This window comes from Dermochelys coriacea, chromosome 2, assembly GCF_009764565.3.
Source record: "Dermochelys coriacea isolate rDerCor1 chromosome 2, rDerCor1.pri.v4, whole genome shotgun sequence".
NCBI classification, from domain to species: domain Eukaryota; kingdom Metazoa; phylum Chordata; order Testudines; family Dermochelyidae; genus Dermochelys; species Dermochelys coriacea.
In genome coordinates this window covers 63686339-63706611 of record NC_050069.1, presented here as the reverse complement: position 1 = coordinate 63706611, position 20273 = coordinate 63686339, and the positions used below count along the sequence as shown (strand labels likewise).

Below are 20273 nucleotides of genomic sequence, written 5' to 3'. Positions count from 1 at the left end.
AGTCCAGAGTGCTTGGCAGAGCTGTGTTTACATTCAAAAGAAGGGGAGAAAGGAAGGAGGTTGCGGGGGGAAGATTCTAGAATGCTGAACACCAAAGCATAATTAAATCACAAATCATTTGATTTCAGGACAAGGCCTAATTTGTAAATGACTTGGGACAGATTTATCTTCACAGTTCTCATGAAAACAGGACTTCCCACAATACTCAGCTATCTAGCGCAAAGTAGCATTCTTATAACCCTGGAATTTTTAACTAGTGAAGAAAATGAGCTGACTGTATTCTGGAGAATGTGAACCCCAGTGCACTCTTGGCATGCCTGACCCATGGAATATTAATGAGCCATAAAAAAAGCTAGGATTGTTCCTGAGATTTACTTTGCATACTGTCTGTCGCTATGTAGAGAGAGAAACTATGCTGAAGTAGCAGCTTTTATGTTCAAACTACGTACTGTGCATGGGGGGAGAAAACCTGTGTTGCCAAAGGAATTTTTTTTATTTGATTTTCAAATGGCAGCTCAGCAATTTTGCAAAACCAGATTTCAAATATGGCCTTCATGCAATTGTTTTTATCACTTTCTCTCGTTGTGCCCTTATGTACAAGGGTAAAGACTATTCTTCTGCATCCAAGTACAGTGTGCTAAAGGGAGGATGAGCAGTGGGGAGCCCTGCCTGTGCCACTGTCCTTTGCCTGTTCCTGATTCCATGGCCCGAGGCAATGGTTTGCATTTTTAGGACAACAGCCGGCTATCTGCAAGCAGGAGACCACTCGTCAGGCTTCATTACTGCACAGAAAATGACACAAGTGTGCCTGTGGTCACAACTGTGCTTATGGTGCGCTGAAAAGCCATTACATCTCATTGCAACAAAAAACTGCACTAACATACAGGCTGACCAGCTCCATAAATTGCCAAAAACCTGACAGGTCAGCTTATTTATGCAATTTAGTACCTGCAATGCAATTTCTGGAAAGAACCTATACTAAATAACTAGGGTCCAAATAATGTTTTATAGGAAGTTCTCTTCCTTTCTTTATTGGGTATACATAAAATAAACAATTTGTCTCTACTAGATTCCTGTAACAGCAGGCATTGTCAGCTGAAGTGTTTTACTCTTTTCAATATTAATAACCTTAAAAGCATCGTTAAAAATCTAATGACCAATATCAGTGGATTCTCACGTTTGATAATGTCATTTTGAATTGTTTAAGATTTTGATATTTTAAAGACCACATTGATATATTTGATATGATTCCTATTTAATGATAAGTGAACAGGCTGAAATTGCTTTGCTTCAGTAATAATTATGAGTATGTATTATTTGTTTAGTTCACATAATGAGATTGGAGCTTGTACAATAAAGTTATACATAAAAGGTAAAACTATAGGAGACGCAGGACATGCAGACACTAGGCATATTCCTTTCCAAAGTAAAATAGAGACAATGTGTGTGACATTTATCATTTTTATGTTTAAGTAGCGCTCCCCAGTAAGTACTGAAAACTAAAGAACTTTGGGCCAGATTCGGATCTTGCTTGCATGCATGTAAATCTAGAGGAACTTCATGAAGTCAGGTGAATCGCACCAGTGTATAAAGGTATGTGACCTCAGAACCAAACCCTTTGTTTCTCAAAAAATCCTGAAGGTATCAATGGAAAATTAATACAGGCTTGCATTTCTTCCTATGCCTCCCCCGCCCCCGCCCTCCGCCCTTACTCCCATCTATCCTTCCCTCACAGACATGCCTCTGTCAGAAAACTGCTTTGATGAGAGGGAACCACCAGTGGTAGTGTTAGTCCTCATACATATTCAGACATTTTCTTCTGAGAAGAGAGATTGACAACAGTTCTTGCATCAACTTAGTAATAACAATAGACCTCTATAAAGCCCATATTTTTTACAGTAACATACCAGGCCTTCCAGCTTAGCTATTCATTTTCTTGAAATGTGAATGGAATAAAACACTGGGCATGTCTATATGGGGGGAGGGTAGTAGTCTTCTGTGGAAAATACTTCAGGGAACTCAGCCATGTGGATTGAACTTTACCTGGAAGCTGCATTAAACTTTTCCAAGGCCTTTGGGGTTCAAAATATGTAGGATACTGTCACATTGATTAAATGTCTGGGTCTTGACAGAAGGTCCATCAGCTGTAGTTTTGAAGGCCACAGATATGATGATGGAAGCATATAAACAGCCCATGGACCACTGATTGGCAATGCATTACTTTAAAAAAGATTGATATATTGTCACGGTAACACCTGCTTGGTAAGAGGAACTAATCAGCTGCAGGTTTGTCAGGATTCAATTATTAAGCTGCTTTCAGTGGTGACTGAAATACATGGATGTAGGCATGCTGCAATACACTTCCCCCATTGTAATTCAAAGCTATATACAGTATATAACATAAAACTAATTGTTCATACCCAGGTCACCAGATTCTGATCTCAGTTACATTAGTGTAAACATAGAGTAAATCCATTAAAGTCTATGGAATTATTCTGGATTTACCCCCAAAATAAGAATTTAGCTCTGTGCGTTTTGGTGTTAAGGGAAGTTGTATCTTTAAAACAAACTCCATGGTCACACCTGTCTTTTGATTATATAACCATGGCCTTTTATGGCGTGTTTACCATTCTGTTATTTATACCAAGTCATCTACAAATAGAAATGGGAGGCAGTATAGTCTAATGGCTCGGGCACTAGGCTGAGAGTCAGAATGCCCTTGCTCAATTTCCAACGTGGTCTCTGTCACAGGGTGTGAACCCTTGGGCAAACAAAGTATTTTGAGTTCTCTCATATTTACAAAAAAAAAAGCTCATGCTGAAGGTGACTTCACCCAAGAAAATCACTCCCACATGGCATGTTCAATAGGTTTCTAAAAGTATCATTACAGGATTTTCTGTTTGGTGCAGTGCAGCTAGACTTCTTTTTTTTAAAGGAAGACCAGCCTTTACTCATGGTTTTTAAAATAGCTTAATGACCTACATATATACACATTTGGCAAAAAAACAGACATGCATTGTATTTCAGTCTAAATATTAAAGTCGGCACCTGTGCAGTTCCTAATTCACATGTCTGGTAACATCACAGATAGCTGGCTGGGTAATAGAATAACACCAATTAAGAGGAGTGAATGTTATTAGCTATTCTTTTGTTATCCCCCAAATGCAAGCATCTCCATAAATACAAAATGCTATAGATGAAATAAAATTTAAATTTAGTCATGGCAACAACAATACATTTTTACCATGTATACAGCACAGTGTTTTATATCTTTAATGTGCTGTAAATATCTTAAATGGTCAGCCTCCACAACATCCCATTTAGACAGGTTGCTTTTGAGCCATATTTTGCAGGTGGGGGGGGGTAACAGAGAGGCAGTAATGTGTAATTGTATGTAAGAAAAACAACAGTTTTCCAGGGCTTATTGAAGTGCTTTCTGTAGTAGAGAGAGAGAGTGCCTGGAGAACTGGGCCTGGTGCAAGACCTGAGGCCCCTGAACCAGAGGCTGTGAACCAAAGTCAGACCATGTATTAAAGCAGATGCTTACAAGTTCTCTGTCCAGTACATGAATTTGGCAATGTTACTGCCAGCGTTGCTAAAACATAGGCACTCCTAAGAAGTACTAGACACTAGATATTCACATAAATACATTCCAGGAGGCTAATGCAGATAAACCATCTTATCTTGTGCTAGGTTGGGGTGTGACAGAATAATGAATAGGGATGTTTTGTCCAAGACATCAGGCACAAGGTATGAGGGGAGGTAACAAACAAATGTAATGAAACCTGTAAGGTGATATGTAAGTTTATCCCAGTTGTTTGTTTCAGTCTATAAATGTTGTGGTACGTCGCCTTAACCCTTCGTATGGCTGAGAGGACAACAGAGATTCTTGCTGCTGACTGAGCCACTCCTTACCAGGGAGCTCTTGTGTGTTAATGTACTTGTGCAAGTTGTTAGGACTGTCCCGGGAGGGCAATAAGCCTGGCTGACCCATGCTTGTGGCCTGTTTTTATGACTGACATTGAAGTCTGCAGGAGCCCTGAAAGCAGCACAGGCTGAAACAACTGATGTGATTCACCTTCTACTCTAGCAACACATCCAACTACATATAATTCCACCTTTCTATACTTTCCAGAATCTCTTTGAGGTGCCCAACCAAGAGAAGAACTTGCTTTTCCAAAGAAGTAGCTAAACTGCCCATCTGCATAGCAGCATCAGTGACTACACTCTGCATAGCCTTGCCCCTTTGGTGTTCCTCCACATCATCTGCTTTCTCTATCTCGCTCGTCTTTTCTCTGCATCATCCTAATCCACTGGTGTGTCATCATAGTCCCCTTTTCTTCCTATTCTGGCATTTCACCTTTCTTACCGCCAATATTATATTCTCATACTTTCTCTTTCTATTCAGTTTATTCTGTCTCTCTTCTTTTTATTTTATATGAGTCTCTTTCTTTCCTGGCTCTTCACTTTTATTGTTTTATCTGATCTGTTACATGTTTTTCACACTGATTCAAATTACGTATCTCATTGGTTTACCTTATTCCTTATTATATTATTTTGTCATAATTTGTTTCGCTATTGCCAGGCTGTTGTTTTTAACTACATGTCTTTTGATCCTTGACCTACAGCTTGAAAAAACTTGAAAAATACAAGAACCATGACTAAACTATGACTGCATATGCACATGACTATGTGACATCCTTTTTGTTTCAAAAATTGTCAAAGAAACAGAGCTTTCATTATTATGTATTTGTATAACAGTAGTCCCCAGAGGACCCATCCAAGATCAGAGGCCAACTGTACGTACTAGGCACTGCACAAGCACATGCTAAGATATAGTCACTATCCCAAAGCTCTTAAAATCTAAAGAGACCTGGGATGGAAAGGAAACAGGTATCCGGAGGTGAAGTGACTGGCTCAAGGCCACACAGCAGGTCAGTGGCAGAGCTGAGAATAGAATCCCCGTCTCCTGAGTTTCAATCCACTGCTATATGCTGCCTGAGGTTGGTCCATAATCCAATGAACCAGAACAACTACATTACCTTAGTATGGGGCAACCAGAGAGTGCAGCTGATTCTACACGAAAGTGAAACTGACCAGTATCATTTCATTTTCCAAGTGAAGTGAAATCTGATAAGTGAACAAAGAGCATCAGTTGTGGAGAGTTAATAGGATTGTTAATTTTTTCATCCTTAGTATTGTCTGTTTTTTTTCAGCAACATAAGGAAAGGAAAGGTGGGGGTTTTTAATTGCTAAATTGCTTAACCCAATGTACCAAACCTACAATATTCAAACTTTTTAATGTCTTCCATTTTTGTAACATTATCCTATTGCAAGAGCAACAACTGCAACAAATGATCTTTTTGGTGTTGCTTGTGAATTCCCAGATGCCTAAAATGTCTTACTATCAGAAGTGTTGGGTCACTAGGGATGGCTTTTTCTCCAAACCACATTCAATATATTTAGTATCACCTCCTCCCGCACCTTGGGCACAACTAGTCTTCATGTAACCATTTACCAGTAGCCCCTCTTGGTGCCAAAAGTATCAATCCTTTGAATCTGGCTTTTCTCACTCATGCTAGCATTTGGTAAGTCCTAAAGAGATTTTTCTTTTGAACAAGTTTGAATTTCATAACATGCATGATTTATTCATGTTTCAGCCTATTATCTTCCATTCTCTGTTCTCAATCTGGATTCCTAAATTTCTGCTCCAAACATTCCTCAGGTCTTCTGTTGAGTTTTTGGAGGATGCTAAGAAAAAGTATTTACCGAGGATGTGTTGGCCACTGTTCTTAGCAAGAAAATATAACAAAGATCAGAGAGAGGAGGGTTTTTGTCAGCATGCTATACTTGAAATATATTATTTGATGCATCAGATATCTTAGCTGTAAAAAGAAAAGGAGTACTTGTGGCACCTTAGAGACTAATAAATTTGTTAGTCTCTAAGGTGCCACAAGTACTCCTTTTCTTTTTGCGAATACAGACTAACACGGCTGCTACTCTGAAACCTGTGACTTAGCTGTAAACTCCACTAGTGTTTTGCTTTTACCAGATTTATGGATTAGCTAATCTATGAGAACACAGATTGCCTTCTTGAAATAGTGAGCCTGGTCAAGCAGTCAGACTATTTAAAACTATGTGGACTTGGTGATTTTAAAAATACTTCCCCTCAAAACACCACCCACATATTAGTCTGCTTTATGGATTAACACATGACAGTTTCAAATTTAAAATAGGCAACCATGTTTAATTTATGGATGGGGGGGAGGGGATAAAATGTCATGTCTTTCTCTGAGTGTAGTTCATCCCTTTTTGCTTATTTCGTCTGGTATCTCTATCACCCTGCAGTATCTGAATGCTAATCATTAATTAACTAATATCACCATATTGGTCCCAGGATATGAGGGAGACAAGGTGAGTGAGGTAATATCTTTTATTGGACTAACTTCTGTTGGTGAAAGAGACAAGCTTTTGAACTACACAGAGCTCATCTTCAGGTCTGGAAAAGATCATCAGTGTCACAGCTAAATATAAGGTGTGATAGATTGTTTAGCATACAGGGTAAACATTCTTGCAAGAGATCATTTAAGATAAGTGGGCAATTAACACATCTGCAGTCATAGCACAAAGGAGGGTTAATGGGTTACAGACAGTTTTGAATCAGTATTTCTGTTAAGTCTATGATTTTTAGAGTCAAGATGAGTTATTAATTTTTCTATATTGAAGGAGATTCTCAAAGAGTAATTGGGTGGCCCATTCTATGATGCAATCCACTTCTCAGGTGGAGTGTCCTTGTTTGGTGAAGGCGGTTTTGAGTGTGTTAAGGTATATACCCCAGACTTTCTCCTTGGAGCATATTCTGTGGTTTTTGAGCACCAAGCTGTAGATAACAGATTTCTTGGTGTGTCTGGAGTGGTTACTGGTTCTGTGGAGGTAAGTGTGACAATATCAAACAATTATAACCCATACATGATGGGACCACATCCTGAAATAAATCTTTCTTGAAAGCACTCTTCTGGCCTTCAAACCCCCCGCCCCACACACACACATACACACAACCTATTCAAGTTCATCATCAGAAGCAAGCTCCCCACAGACCAGGACACTCTAACTCAGAGAAGCACCAGACCCTGCCAGGAAAACAGAACAAAACCTGCCGATATATCTCCACTGCTACAATGATCAATACGCCCACACAACATACCTTTCAAGATCATTGGGTCCTACACCTGCCTATCACAACATGTGGTGTACCTCATCTAAGTGTATCAAATGCCCCAAAAACAGCTAGGTCGGTGAAACCAGAAAATCACTTTGCTCTCAAATGAACTCACACAGAAAAATGATAAAAAGACAAAAATATCCTTTCACCCATGGGTGAGCACTTTTCACAGAGTGATCACTCTATATCTGACCTCTCAGTCCATATCCTCAAAGGAAATCTGCACAACACCTTCAAAAGATGAGCCTGGGAACTTAAATTCATAATTCTGCTAGACTCTAAAAATAGTGGATTTAACAGAGATAGTGGTTTTATGACTCACTACAACAATCTGTAATCTACTAACCTTCCTTTGTCCCCTGACTGCAGAGGTGTTAATTGTGCACTACATCTTAAATGCTTTTTTTGCAACATCTGTTTACTCCTTATGCTAAACAATCCATCCCACCTTGTACGGCACTCTGAGTACCTTTTACAGATCTGAAGAAGAGCTCTGTGTAGCTCAACAGCCTGTCTCTTTCACCAACAGAAGTTGGTCCAATAAAAGATATTACCTCACCCACCAAACTGTTGCTGGCACCAAATGCCCGAGGCAGGCAACAGCTGGATTCGTTGCCCAGTGTGCATCACCCAAAAATCACAACGGGGTGGAGAAGTAGAAAAGTTTATTTGAAGCTTCAAGCGGTACAGGGAGACAACAATCTCAAATCCTGCACACCAGTTACACATATTTTATACATTCATTCTTTAGCATGCTTATACAATAGCAAGCTGTCCTAAGTATCCATATAGCCGATCCGGTATACCGGCCAGTTCCCCTTTTTCCTCTTATCATCTATTTCCCCATATATGGAGTTGTTTGTTCAGCACTATCTAACATTCCTGTCCTGCTTGACCTAATCTTGCGCCAGCTAGTCTGTGCCTGCAATACACTGTTACAAATCTCTCAGCCTGAAGGCTGTGAGTATCTCCAGGCAGAAAAGGGAAGAAGGGGGGGCCATCTGGGCCTACAGCGAGGGGGCTTCATCGACACTCATGGTCTTCCATCCCCTTGAGTTACCTAGTGGCCATGCCCGGTGTCCCCAACAACTCCCTCCTTTGAGAATACTCAATAGCCTTGTCTCTGAGTTTTCTCACTTGGGCTCTTATCTTTTTATAAGGGGACTTTGCATAAGCACTTTGTGGTAGCCCTGAAGGAAATGCATTACCATGTTTTTTACAAGGGCTCTGACACATGATATTGCACAACATAACACCAGTAGTACGATTAGGACAGAAAGAAAACTTTTTAACAACAGACTAAATAAACCACCAAGCCAAGATGACAAACCCCAGCCTGAAAACAAGGTTTGAAACCAATCACCCTCGGGGGCAGTGTAAGCAGCCTGTGCTCCGGCTCGGGCATGGGCCTCAGCCTGTATCACCTTATCATAAATCTCATAACTGCTGTCATTTACATATACACAACATCGGGACCCGACAAGGGCACAAATACCCCCTTGGGATGACAAAAGGTAGTCCAAGGCCAGCCTGTTTTGGAGGGAATACGTTCTGAGCTGCTGTACCTCCTTATTTAAATGTTACTACTGCTGACCCTAGATCACGAATCGAGTCCTCTAATTCTAAGGCTACTTTTTCAAGCACCATTTGAAGCCTTACAATATAGCGGCCTATGCATGCTATGGCTGGCCCGGTAAGCAGTGGCACAATTCCCAGTATGGAGCACCCTGTAAGCTTTTCAGTTGTGAGGGGATTCTTAGCATTGCCCTCCAAGGCCGCATTGAGTCGCCACAGGGTCTCTTCTCGTGACTCAACAGAGGTATCTCGGGTATTCCTAATTTTTCCTTTGGGCAGTGTGGTGGATGTTGAAAGATGAGGAACTCCATAAGCTATATAACAGCTACCTGTCCAATTGGCTGGCAATACCTTGTAAGCCTTTCGGCCACATACAAAATAGTGGCCCTGTAGGGCCCAGTAAGGACTGTTTCTTAGAGAGATTCCTGAGATATTTAAGGCCGCTTTTCCAAACAATTCATATGCCCCCAGGGGGGCTTCCCATCCTCCCGAGTGGGTACAAGGGGGGGTATTCCTAATTGTGCCGTTCAAATTGCACTCACCATAAGGACCGCTGCAAACCTACCATTGGCCTGCTATAGTGGAAATATTAACTGAACGGCAATTTATATTTCCTGACCCTCTTTTTGTGGAAGGATCATTCATAAGAGTTTCCCCAAAAGGGGAGGAACCATTACATCCACACTGTTGACCTCCCCTCTCGGTTTTTATTCAATATCCATCGGCCCACTGTGTAATAACACAGGAGCTCCTTCCCACAGGACGCCTATAGTGATCAGATTGGTTTCGGGTAAAACAAAACACTCCCTCAGTGAGCACTGCAACTGAATACTCCTGATCCTGGTAGGTAGCTTGCTGCAAAGAGATCTTATCCCAGAAGGGTGAGTCCGTTCGATTTCTACTTTCCTGCTCTTTGGTGGCGGCTAATTCTGCTAGGGTTAAGGGCAGCATGACAAGGGGCACTCCTATTCTGGGGGAAAGTGGAGTCAGAGCACACACCCAGCAATAGGTTTGGTTTGTTAAAGTAGCAACATGGTGCGCAAGTAAAACAAAGAAATTATGTTCCCGATATGCACAGTTTAGAAATAACAGCATAGAAAATAACAGGGTTACATGATTAATTATTACCGGGGTCCTCCCGGTCCAGGGTTTCCAGTTTTTGAGTGGGCCCATTTTGGCATTAAGGAGCCCGCTGTTTGTGTCTCTTAAAAAGTAACTTTAGCCCGAGATCATCACTAGATGAGGAGTCAACGGGGTGGACGGTCCACTGCTCTGCTGATGAAGGGGTGGGTACTGCCTTCAGACGCGAGTGATGGATCCAGTTCTTGTGTCCCTCGACCTTTGCTGCCGTATGGGAGATCAGCAGGACGATGTAGGGTCCTTTCCACTTTTCCTGGAGAGGCTTGTCTTTCCAGGTGCGAACAAGCACAGAGTCGCCGGGCTGCAAGGAGTGGATGGGAGAGTCCAAGGGAAGAGGCTGGGAGTCTTTAGTATACCTGTGAAGAGACAAGAGAACAACAGACAGGGAACACATATACTGAGACAAAAAGCCATTACCCAGCTCCCACTCCCCTGACAGAATCGGTGTGCCATTCATAGGCCATACCCTCCCAAACAATTTCAAAGGGACTAAGCCCTAATCTACCTTTTGGGAGAGCGTGGATGCAGAGCAGGATGAGGGGTAAGGCATCAGGCCATCGCAGGGAGGCTTCTTGGCACACTTTTGAAAGATGTCGTTTAAGGGTCTGATTGGTATGCTCTACTACACCGCTGGCTTGTGGTCTCCAGGGCGTATGGTGTTTCCAGGGGATCTGCAAGGCATTCGAGATGCTTTGGACAATCTTTGATGTGGAATGTGTCCCGTTGTCAGATTCCATCCACTGGGGGAGTCCGAAGCGAGGAATGACCTCCTTAACAAACTTAAGTGCAATTGCAGCATGGGAAGGCTTCTGGCCATCCGCTGAATCGATCCACTAAGACAAGGAGATATTTGTACCCTTGGGTCTGAGGAAACTCAGTAAAATCTATTTGCCACACCCGCCCGGGGCCCCGAGTGGGTTCCAGAGCAGCGGGTGGCCCTTGATGTCCTGGTCGGGGGTTATTCTTTTGACAGACTAAGCAGTCTGCCTGTACCTGGGTAGCCAGGGGTCGGAGTCCAGAAGTTATAAAGTATTTTCCCATCAGTTGGATAAGTGCTTCTCTGCCAGCATGAGTGGTTTGATGTAATTTTTGTAACACTGGCTGGATCAGGCCCTTCGGTAGAAAGACCTTCCCTTCCGGGGAATGGAGCCATCCCTCCTTTTCCTGTAGACCGAGTTTGTCAATTAGCTGTCTCTCCTCTCCAGAGTACTGGGGGGTTGGAAGCTCCCCCACAGATGGGATAAGGGCATGCATATGGGCATTCTCAGTCTGACGGGATATCAGGGTGGCAGTATGCTTAGCCTCTCTATCTGCCCAGGCATTACCCCGGCCACATCTTGATCTTCCCTTTGATGGGCTTTACAGTGTACCACCGCCACTTCTGAGGGGAGCTGTATGGCTTCTAGGAGCCGGAAGATTTGGGGCCCATACTTGACTGGGGACCCTTGAGCTGTCAGCATTCCCCTTTGCTTCCATAAGCCAGCATGAGCATGCAGCACTCCAAAGGCATATTTTGAATCGGTAAAAACATTGACCCGCTTTCCTTTTGACAGTTCAAGCGCACGGGTGAGGGCCACCAGTTCAGCCAGCTGGGCAGAGGTCCCAGTGGGCAAACCCTTGGCTTCCACAGTGTCATGGAGGGTTACGATAGCATAGCCCGCCCTCCTTTGCCCATTTATCACAGTGCTGCTACCATCAGTATACCACTCATGATCTGCATTTAGGAGAGGTATATCTTTTAAGTCCGGATGGCTAGAGTATTGAGCATCTATGATCTCTAAACAATCATGTTCCTGTTCCTCAGTCTCCGGTAAGAGGGTGGCGGGGTTAAGGGAGGGGCAAAACTGTAAGGTAACTTCAGAGTGCTCCAGAAGTTTAGCCTGGTACTTAGCCATCCGAGCCTGCGTGAGCCAAAGGCCTCCCTTTGCATCCAATAAGGCTCGGACCATATGAGGGGTATATATCTGTATTGTCCCTCCCAAAGTTAGTTTCTCAGCTTCAGCCAGCGTCAGGGCTGTGGCTGCAACTGCCCGCAGGCATGCTGGCCATCCCTTTGCCACTTGGTCCAGCTGCTTAGAGAAATAGGCCATGTGATGTTTCCATGCTCCCAACAACTGTGTGAGCACTCCTAGGGCCAGCCCCTTTCGTTCATGTACATACAGCTGAAATGGCTTAGTGAGATCCGGGAGGCCCAGAGCCGGAGCTTCCATCATCTTCCTTTTCAAGATTTTAAATGCCCTGTCAGCCTCTGGGGTCCAATAGAAGGGGTCATGATCTGCTCCTTTTACACAATCATACAGGGGTCTAGCCCACAGTCCAAATTCCGGGATCCATATCCGACAGAACCCCACCATGCCCAGGAAGGCTCTGAGACATTTACGATTAATGGGAACGGGAACCTGGCAGACATTCTCCTTCCTCTCATTGGAAAGCTGATGCTCCCCCTGCCTGTACTTTGAAAGCAGCCAAATCCATAGGGTTAAAGGGCACATGGGTATAGATCTGCACAGTTGTGGCCGGATGCTCACCCGTGCCAGTACGGGAGATCTTAGTCTCAGTAAGTAAAGGATATAAGCCCACTGTAGGGGCCCTATCAGGTGGGGGCATGGGGGCTGAAGGGGACACCAGACCTGCCATCACAGTTGGGGTGGGGGTCTGGGGACTAACATTAGCCACTATCGAACCAGTCGGAGTCAAATTACATCGCTGTAAGACATCTGATCGATTACACAAAGCCAAAAACAAATGCGCATACAGATGTTCATTCCATTTCCCCGTTCGCTGACAGAACAAAAGTAACTGGAGGATCGTATTATAATTAATTGACCCTCCTGGTGGCCACCGCTCCTGGTCCTCTAGTTGATATTGAGGCCCGTCAACTGTACAGTATCGTTTTAATTTATTCTTAGTCATCGGATCCGATCCAAATACCTTCCAATTTGCTAGGATACACTCTAGGGGCGTACACTGTGCCCTCTCTCCCGAGCTCTGTCCCTGTCCCATGCCTACAGGGTAACTCTGGGCGTCCCCAGGTTCAAAACAGAGCAGATAATCCAGATTTCAAAAGGTTCCTACCTTATCCAAAAGACTGGTTCCCCACCGTCGCCCTCAGCACTTCTCCACTGATCAGGCGCGTTGCACCGTTGTGCCCTACGGGGTCGGTTGGGCTATGCCCCTCCGAGGCCCCCGGGAATCATACCAGTGTGCACTGGGCATCGGTAGGAGTCCTCACCCACTGGTCCCCACAAGGGATCCGGGCAAGGCTTGTGTTGTAGCCTCTCGCCCACCCAGGGATGCCAAAAACTGTTGCTGGCACCAAATGCCCGAGGCAGGCAACAGTTGGATTTGTTGCCCGGTGTGCATCGCCCAATAATCACAACGGGGTGGAGAAGTAGAAAAGTTTATTTGAAGCTTCAAGCGGTACAGGGAGACAACAATCTCAAATCCTGCACACCAGTGCAAACAGTTACACATATTTTATAAAAAGAAAAGGAGTACTTGTGGCACTTTAGAGACTAACAAATTTATTAGAGCATAAGCTTTCGTGAGCTACAGCTCACTTCATCGGATGCTGTAGCTGAAGCTCATGAAAGCTTATGCTCTAATAAATTTGTTAGTCTCTAAGGTGCCACAAGTACTCCTTTTCTTTTTGCGAATACAGACTAACACAGCTGCTACTCTGAAACATATTTTATACATTCTTTAGCATGCTTATCCAATAGCAAGCTGTCCTAAGTATCCATATAGCCAATCCGGTATACCGGCCAGTTCCCCTTTTTCCTCTTATCATCTATTCCCCCATATATGGAGTTGTTTGTTCAGCACTATCTAACATTCCTGTCCTGCTTGACCTAGTCTTGCGCCAGCTAGTCTGTGCCTGCAATACACTGTTACAAATCTCTCAGCCTGAAGGCTGTGAGTATCTCCAGGCAGAAAAGGGAAGGAGGGGGGGCCATCTGGGTCTACAGAGTGGGGGCTTCATCGACACTCATGGTCTTCCATCCCCTTGAGTTACCTAGTGGCCATGCCCGGTGTCCCCAACATTCCCTCAGTTATTAATGAAGTTATCCCCATTTTACAGATCATGGATTGAATAACACAGGATTAAATTACTCCAAAATGACTGGTGATTTTTTGAGTGCCTCTGTTTTGGGTGTCAAGGTTGACACACCTTAATGGGTCCTAATTTTTCAGAAGGAGGGTGCAAAAGCACCTGTGTAGATAAACACTTTTCAAGGTATTTCCAATTGAGCATCCACAATCACTAGTCACTTTTGAAAATGAAGGCCAAAGAAGTTAAGTTACTTGTTCCAGGTCACACAGGAAGTCAGTTGATGAATGGAGAATTAAAGCCAAAATTCCTGAGTCCTAAGTCGGTGCCTTAGTTATAAGACCATCGTACCTCCTGGAAGGAGCAGCCTGTACCCAGATCTCTGATCCTGGACTGTTAGTTTTTGAAATTTTCATATTTGACCCAGTTTACTGGGTGAGGTGATCTGTTTACATGAGCGTAATCTTTTATTCCTAAAACTGCTACTAGTAGTGGCACAACCATCCTAAAATTAGTCTCAGCTGTCTGTGCATTGATAGTAAAACATGGATGCCTCATAATTACATACAGCTCAATGCAGCAAAAATATACATACATTTAGGGAATCATAGAAATGTAGGGCTGGAAGGGACCTTGAGAAATCATCCAGTCCATTTCCTTGCATCGAGGCAAGACCAAGTAAACCTAGACCATCCCTGGCCATGCTAGGCCATCCCTGGTGTTTGTCTAAGCTGTTCTTAAAAACCTTCTTTCATGGGGATTCCACACTGCCCTTGGTAACCTATTACAGTACTTAACGGTTCCTATAGTTAAAAAGATTTTCCTAACATCTAAACTAAACCTTCTGTGTTGCAGATTAAGCTGATTACTTCTTGTCCTACCTTCAGAGGACATGGCGAACAATTGATCACCATCCTCTTTACAACAACTCTTAACATCTTTGAAGACTGTTATTAGGTTCCCTCTCAGTCTTCTGTTCTCATGACTAAACATGCTCAATTGCTTTAATGTTTCCTCCACGGTCTAGTTTTCTAAACCCTTTCTCATTTTTGTCGCTCTCCTCTGGATTCTCTCCAATTTGTCCACATCTCTCCTAAAGTGTGGCTCCCAAAACTGGACACAATACTCCAGGTGAGGCCTCATTGGTGCTGAGTAGAGCAAATCACTTCCCATGTCTTACATATGACACTCCTGTTAATACATCCCAGAATGGTATTAGCCCTTTTCACAATTGTATCAGATTTTGATGAACCTATGCATCACTTTATTCTCTCATCATTTCCACACTACTACTCCACTGTTTTGTGTAACCCATCATTTGTTGCTGGAAGCTTGGATGTTCAATTGTAATCTAGTCTCCACTCCATGTGTTCTCATCCATGTGTTCGAAGCTTTTTACCATTTTAGTAATAAACAAGAGATAGTTACATTACCTACAAAATATGAAGGCATTTTAATGGAATATTCATTTATTTTTGTGACAATGATTATTGAAATATTTGTCATTTAAGAAAGAGATCTTAGTCACTAGAGTGACTGGTGTTGGACAAAAACCTAAAATACACATTTTTAAAAATCATCCCACCTTTATTATCACAATGTGCTATTTACTAGTATTCCTATAGGTACACAACCGATAACCTACATTTAAAGCTGTTCAGATAATAACCAATGGAAGACAGATTGAAAACATTACTTACTACACCAACCATGAATAAGCTACATTAGTAAGCTCTTAACAGTTGTTAAAGCCCATTTCTACCCTAACATTTTCATTTCATTTATAAGGCCTTATAAAATCTGGGGCCAGCAATCATGATGATTTTTAATTCATTATAACCCAAGTTATCATCTGACATAGACAGGATCCCTCGTTTTGCGCAATACCCTGATATGTCATCTTGGAAAGATTTAACGAAAAACACCCATTCCATACAATGTGAGGTCCAGGCATGTATTTTAATTAAAACCAATAATTTTCACACATACCCTTTTAATGGTGCTCCTTGTCCAGTGGCAATGGAGTGATGATTATTATCATTCTCTTTAAGTCTCAGTTGAGTAGTTGTTGATCTTCAGCCTCTGCTCAGTTACATTGGTGCCACACTGGTGCAACTTCTGATTTACTCAGTTATTCCTGATTTACATGGGTGTACCTAACATCGGAATAAGGCCATTGTTTCTGGTTTTAAATATGCAGTTTTGTTTTCATTCCTCTTTCTCGCCCAACTCTGCTTTCAGTTACACTGGTATAAAACTGGCATAACTTTACAGCACATTGTTTTCAGCCACGCTGTGTGTCTGCATAGCCTATTGACTTCAGTTGGAGATGTGGATGCTCAAGACTTCTGAGAACCAGATTCTATTGGCTTTAATGGAATTACTGCTGATTTCCATGGATGTAACAGAGCAGATTTTCATCCCCTTTACTCTCACACCCTTTTTTCCTCACCTCTCAACCCCCTCCTGTGTTAGGATGCTTTAATGTGATAAGGCGCTCTATATACTAAAACTGAGCTGCTGTTGTAGAATTGCTAGTGGGAGCTAGCTAACACATGTATGCTGTGTGTACATATTTTATTATTAGTTTTCTAGCACATCCAAGACTGTCAAAGGAAGCCATGGCTTTATTTTACAGTTTTCTGTTATAGTTAATGTTTTACACTTCAGAAATATTTTATAAGCAGGGCATAAGTTGCAGGAATACTAATGCAAATCAGATATTCAGTATAACTCCAAGTCCCCTATTAACTTTTTCATCTCCCTGCAGAAGTTGTTTCTGTCCATATTTTTATTTCAGCTGGGCTGAGTGGGAGAAAGAACTCCAAGGGAGGTCTTAGCAGATGGTTGTCACAAACTGCATACGGCAATTGAGAATTAGTGTGCAAGCATATGCAACCTGGTACAGTATGAAACATTCCAGCATATGAATACTGAAGTAAATCAAGGCTGGACAGAATTTTTTATTATGAAAATTAAAGAATTTAGTTTTCCTTTTCTTTGTACATATGGATTTCAAGGCTTCGGAACATAGCCAGTACTAACTGTAACTCCGCTGAAATCCAGACACTTACACCAGGGATGAATGTGGTCCATGGATTTTCATGTCAAAGTAAGACATATGTACACGCACACAAAGAGAGCACAGTATATATAAATTTAACTTCGCCTTTTCCCTCCTCCTCCATACATTTTCTAACTAATATCTGAAACACAGTTTCTAAGGAAAAATAAGAGAATACTAAGATGGATATGAAAATAATACTGGAGGTACTCCAACAATGTATATTTTACAACTTTTAAATATTATTTCCACCAACAAATGAATAGTTATGTTCCTTTTTCTGGGAAAACTGGAAGTAAAACATATACAATTTGTGAGGAACAAACACTCAACCCACAGTTTTGTGGGTCATGATTTCACCAAGCAGAGGAAGCTTTTGGATATCTTTGCCTTGGGATATGCCAGGATTGAAGCCAGTCTAGTCCTGCACAGGGGTTCAAGAGGTATCTGCTCCCTTGTGGCAGTTGTGCTTCCTTGGTTTCCACGTTACATAAGTGAGACTGTTTTAGGCACAACAACTGAAGTTTCCCATTCTCCCCTCAGTCCCCCAACCCATCCCTTTGGGGATTTAGAGAGACCAATTTTGTTAAAAAGGAGGCTACTTGCAACTGAGCCTTGATGCCTTCTTAACCTTCCACTTGCCCTTCTTTCTAGGTCATGGCAGAAAAATAAGACTGAAAGGTGGGGGTAAAATGTAAATATTGGCACACAAGGAAATACTGAATTACATATTGGTCGACCAAAACACAAATCAACTCAAAACTACAGGAGTCCACCAACATGCACATAAATCATTTATAACGATAATCCAAGGCTAGGTCCAAATCTCATTAAACTATATGAATCCTTAATCTATTTTGGCAAAAAAGAGCCAATACACATTTTTTCTTTTTATCATAAATTACAGTTCTGTGGCACTGTGCAAATATTACCAAGCTGTAAGACAGCTGTGCTCCATTAAAATGTGTAATGGTCGCTGATTTCTTACAGCACATGGTCATCAGGCTGAATCTACAGCCAGTAATTAGGAAGATGAAATGTTTAATTGTGCCTTAATTTTGATAAAATTTATCTGTCACACATCCCGTAGTCAAGCACTATGCTCACAAATCAATGTCATCAGGCCCAAGCAGGAACTGAAGCACCATGCTCTGGCTCCTGACAGATCCTTTTGAATATCAAACTGCTCAGGGTGAGCCTCTAGACTAAAGAAACAAGTGAAAACTTTCCTGACATGCACAGCTCCTGTGACATATGTCTCACCACCTATTTAAAATATATAGAGGGCAAAGCAAGAGGCTGCTAACACTTCTTCTCTCACCTCTCACACAGCAAGTTCTCTTGGAGCTGTAAGCATGGTTTTGTTGGGTTTTTTAAATTCTCACTGCCTACTTAGTCTAACCTCAAGGGCGGTGGTTGTTGTGAGTTCATTTTTTCATCCCTCATATTTGTTCTCTTGCTGCAAAACCACCCAGGGGAAAGCCAGGCCCCTTTGTGTGCAACGAACGATCATTCACTTTCTTGCTGGCTTTACAGTACACATTACAGTCACTCACATGCAAATTGTCACACATACACAATGTTATTTTATTATTGATTTATTTTACGTGGGGAAAGGATCCATACAGAGTCTCTATTGAAAATGGCAGAGGGCAGTTTGATGCATTTCTACTACCATTTTAAAAATGTCTGGTTTGTTTTTGAATATATGTGAATATTGGTACCTTTGCTTCTGTTCATCATACTGCATGAAAGCATTATTTAAAATGTAAAGCTTACAATTCTCTAAGTAAAATATAGGAATACTCTATCAAGGTCCAATCTACTATCTAGCTAGGCCTTAGACTTTCTTTGTCCTTGAATTCAGATACAGTTATTTCAGGGGGGTTTTAAAATTTTTTCAGCCAAACCAACGCAAAATGTGCTAAAAACACAATCAATTGTCGCTGGGCTGGTTTTACAAGTGTAATCCTTCTGCCAGCAACTAGGGCCAGGTTCAATATCTAGGGGTTCCTCCTAACAATACAAAACAGAACTGGCTCAAGACCCCATCCAGTAATCTGGGAAAATCAACCACCACCCTCTAGAGGCGCCTCTAAGAGGCAATACTTCCCCTCTCGCAAGCATTGAGTATGTGTATAGCAGAGAAAACTTTTAATAAAAAGGAAAAAGGACCCAGCATTAATTTGAGATAATATCACAATCAAGATTTGAAAGCATATAACCATGAGTAAACACTCACCTCAGAGTATGCTGGGCAGTGTCCTTTGACTCAGTTTCTCACCTTGCGCTGTGGAAGTCCAACAAACAAATATTTCTTTAACACACCACTCCCCTCTCCTTCCACTACATCCCGCTCACAGTTGCTGTCCTTGGTCAGTGAAGATCCAGAGTTCAGAGGTGAGTTCACGTGAGTTCACCTCCCATCCTGGGATGAGGGAGGGAGAAGCATCAAGCAACGCCTCAGCTGTTGTGTTGCCACTGCAAGTCGTTCACAGTTGCAGGCGTTCACTTTGCCGCCTTGCCTGCTGCTGCCGCCGCTGTTCACTCTGCTGTCATCCCGCTGCTGCTGTCTCTCTGCTGTGAGGTCATGTTCTGAGGTTCCACCACTTAACCCAGCTCTCAGTGAGTTCAGAGGGTAGTGGGGACCAACACTGCTAGGGCAGGCTGCACAGTCTTTCTCATTGCAACCCTGTCCAACACCAGGTCTAAGACTCAGTTCATGGTTAACAGTGATTCCAGTTCTAAAGACCACTGAACAAAACAAAGATTCTCAATTGAGTCTAATCAGCTTTGTTTTTAAACAGTGGAGAGGGAAAGGTCAAACGATGTCTAGGACCCATCAGGCAGAATCCAAAACACCTGTCCCCACTCTTTTTCACTGGGATGTGGCATCCTTACCACCTGCTTAACAAGTGACATTCAGTTTAGGGTGACCCCCTCAATCAGGGCATGCTAAGTACCATTCTGCTGCCCTTTACCCGTACAATAAAGATAACAACATTTCATTACCCCTGCATTCGAATATTAGGAGTGATTTATAACCCAAACCAGCCAAAACTAATCATTTGTCAAAACAGCTGCATCATGCTGTCCACCTAGGCAGAGTAGCCATGTCTATCCAAACATGGTTTGTTCCTGAAGTCTTTTCCCCAGCTCTTCACTAAATGTCAGGGGAGAGCTCATTCCGACCTGCTTCCATAAAAATTGAGAAAGTTGAG

General features: G+C 42.5%; 1 long non-coding RNA gene across 1 annotated transcript in view; it reads right to left on the bottom strand.

Moving 5' to 3' along the window:
- LOC122458447 overlaps window positions 1–19451 on the bottom strand; it is a 32841-nt gene extending 13390 nt beyond the window's left edge. The window contains exon 1 of the long non-coding RNA XR_006278496.1: window positions 19295–19451. This is a non-coding gene — a long non-coding RNA (uncharacterized LOC122458447). The remainder of the gene's footprint in view (window positions 1–19294) is intronic.
- Between the last annotated feature and the right edge of the window lie 822 nt (window positions 19452–20273).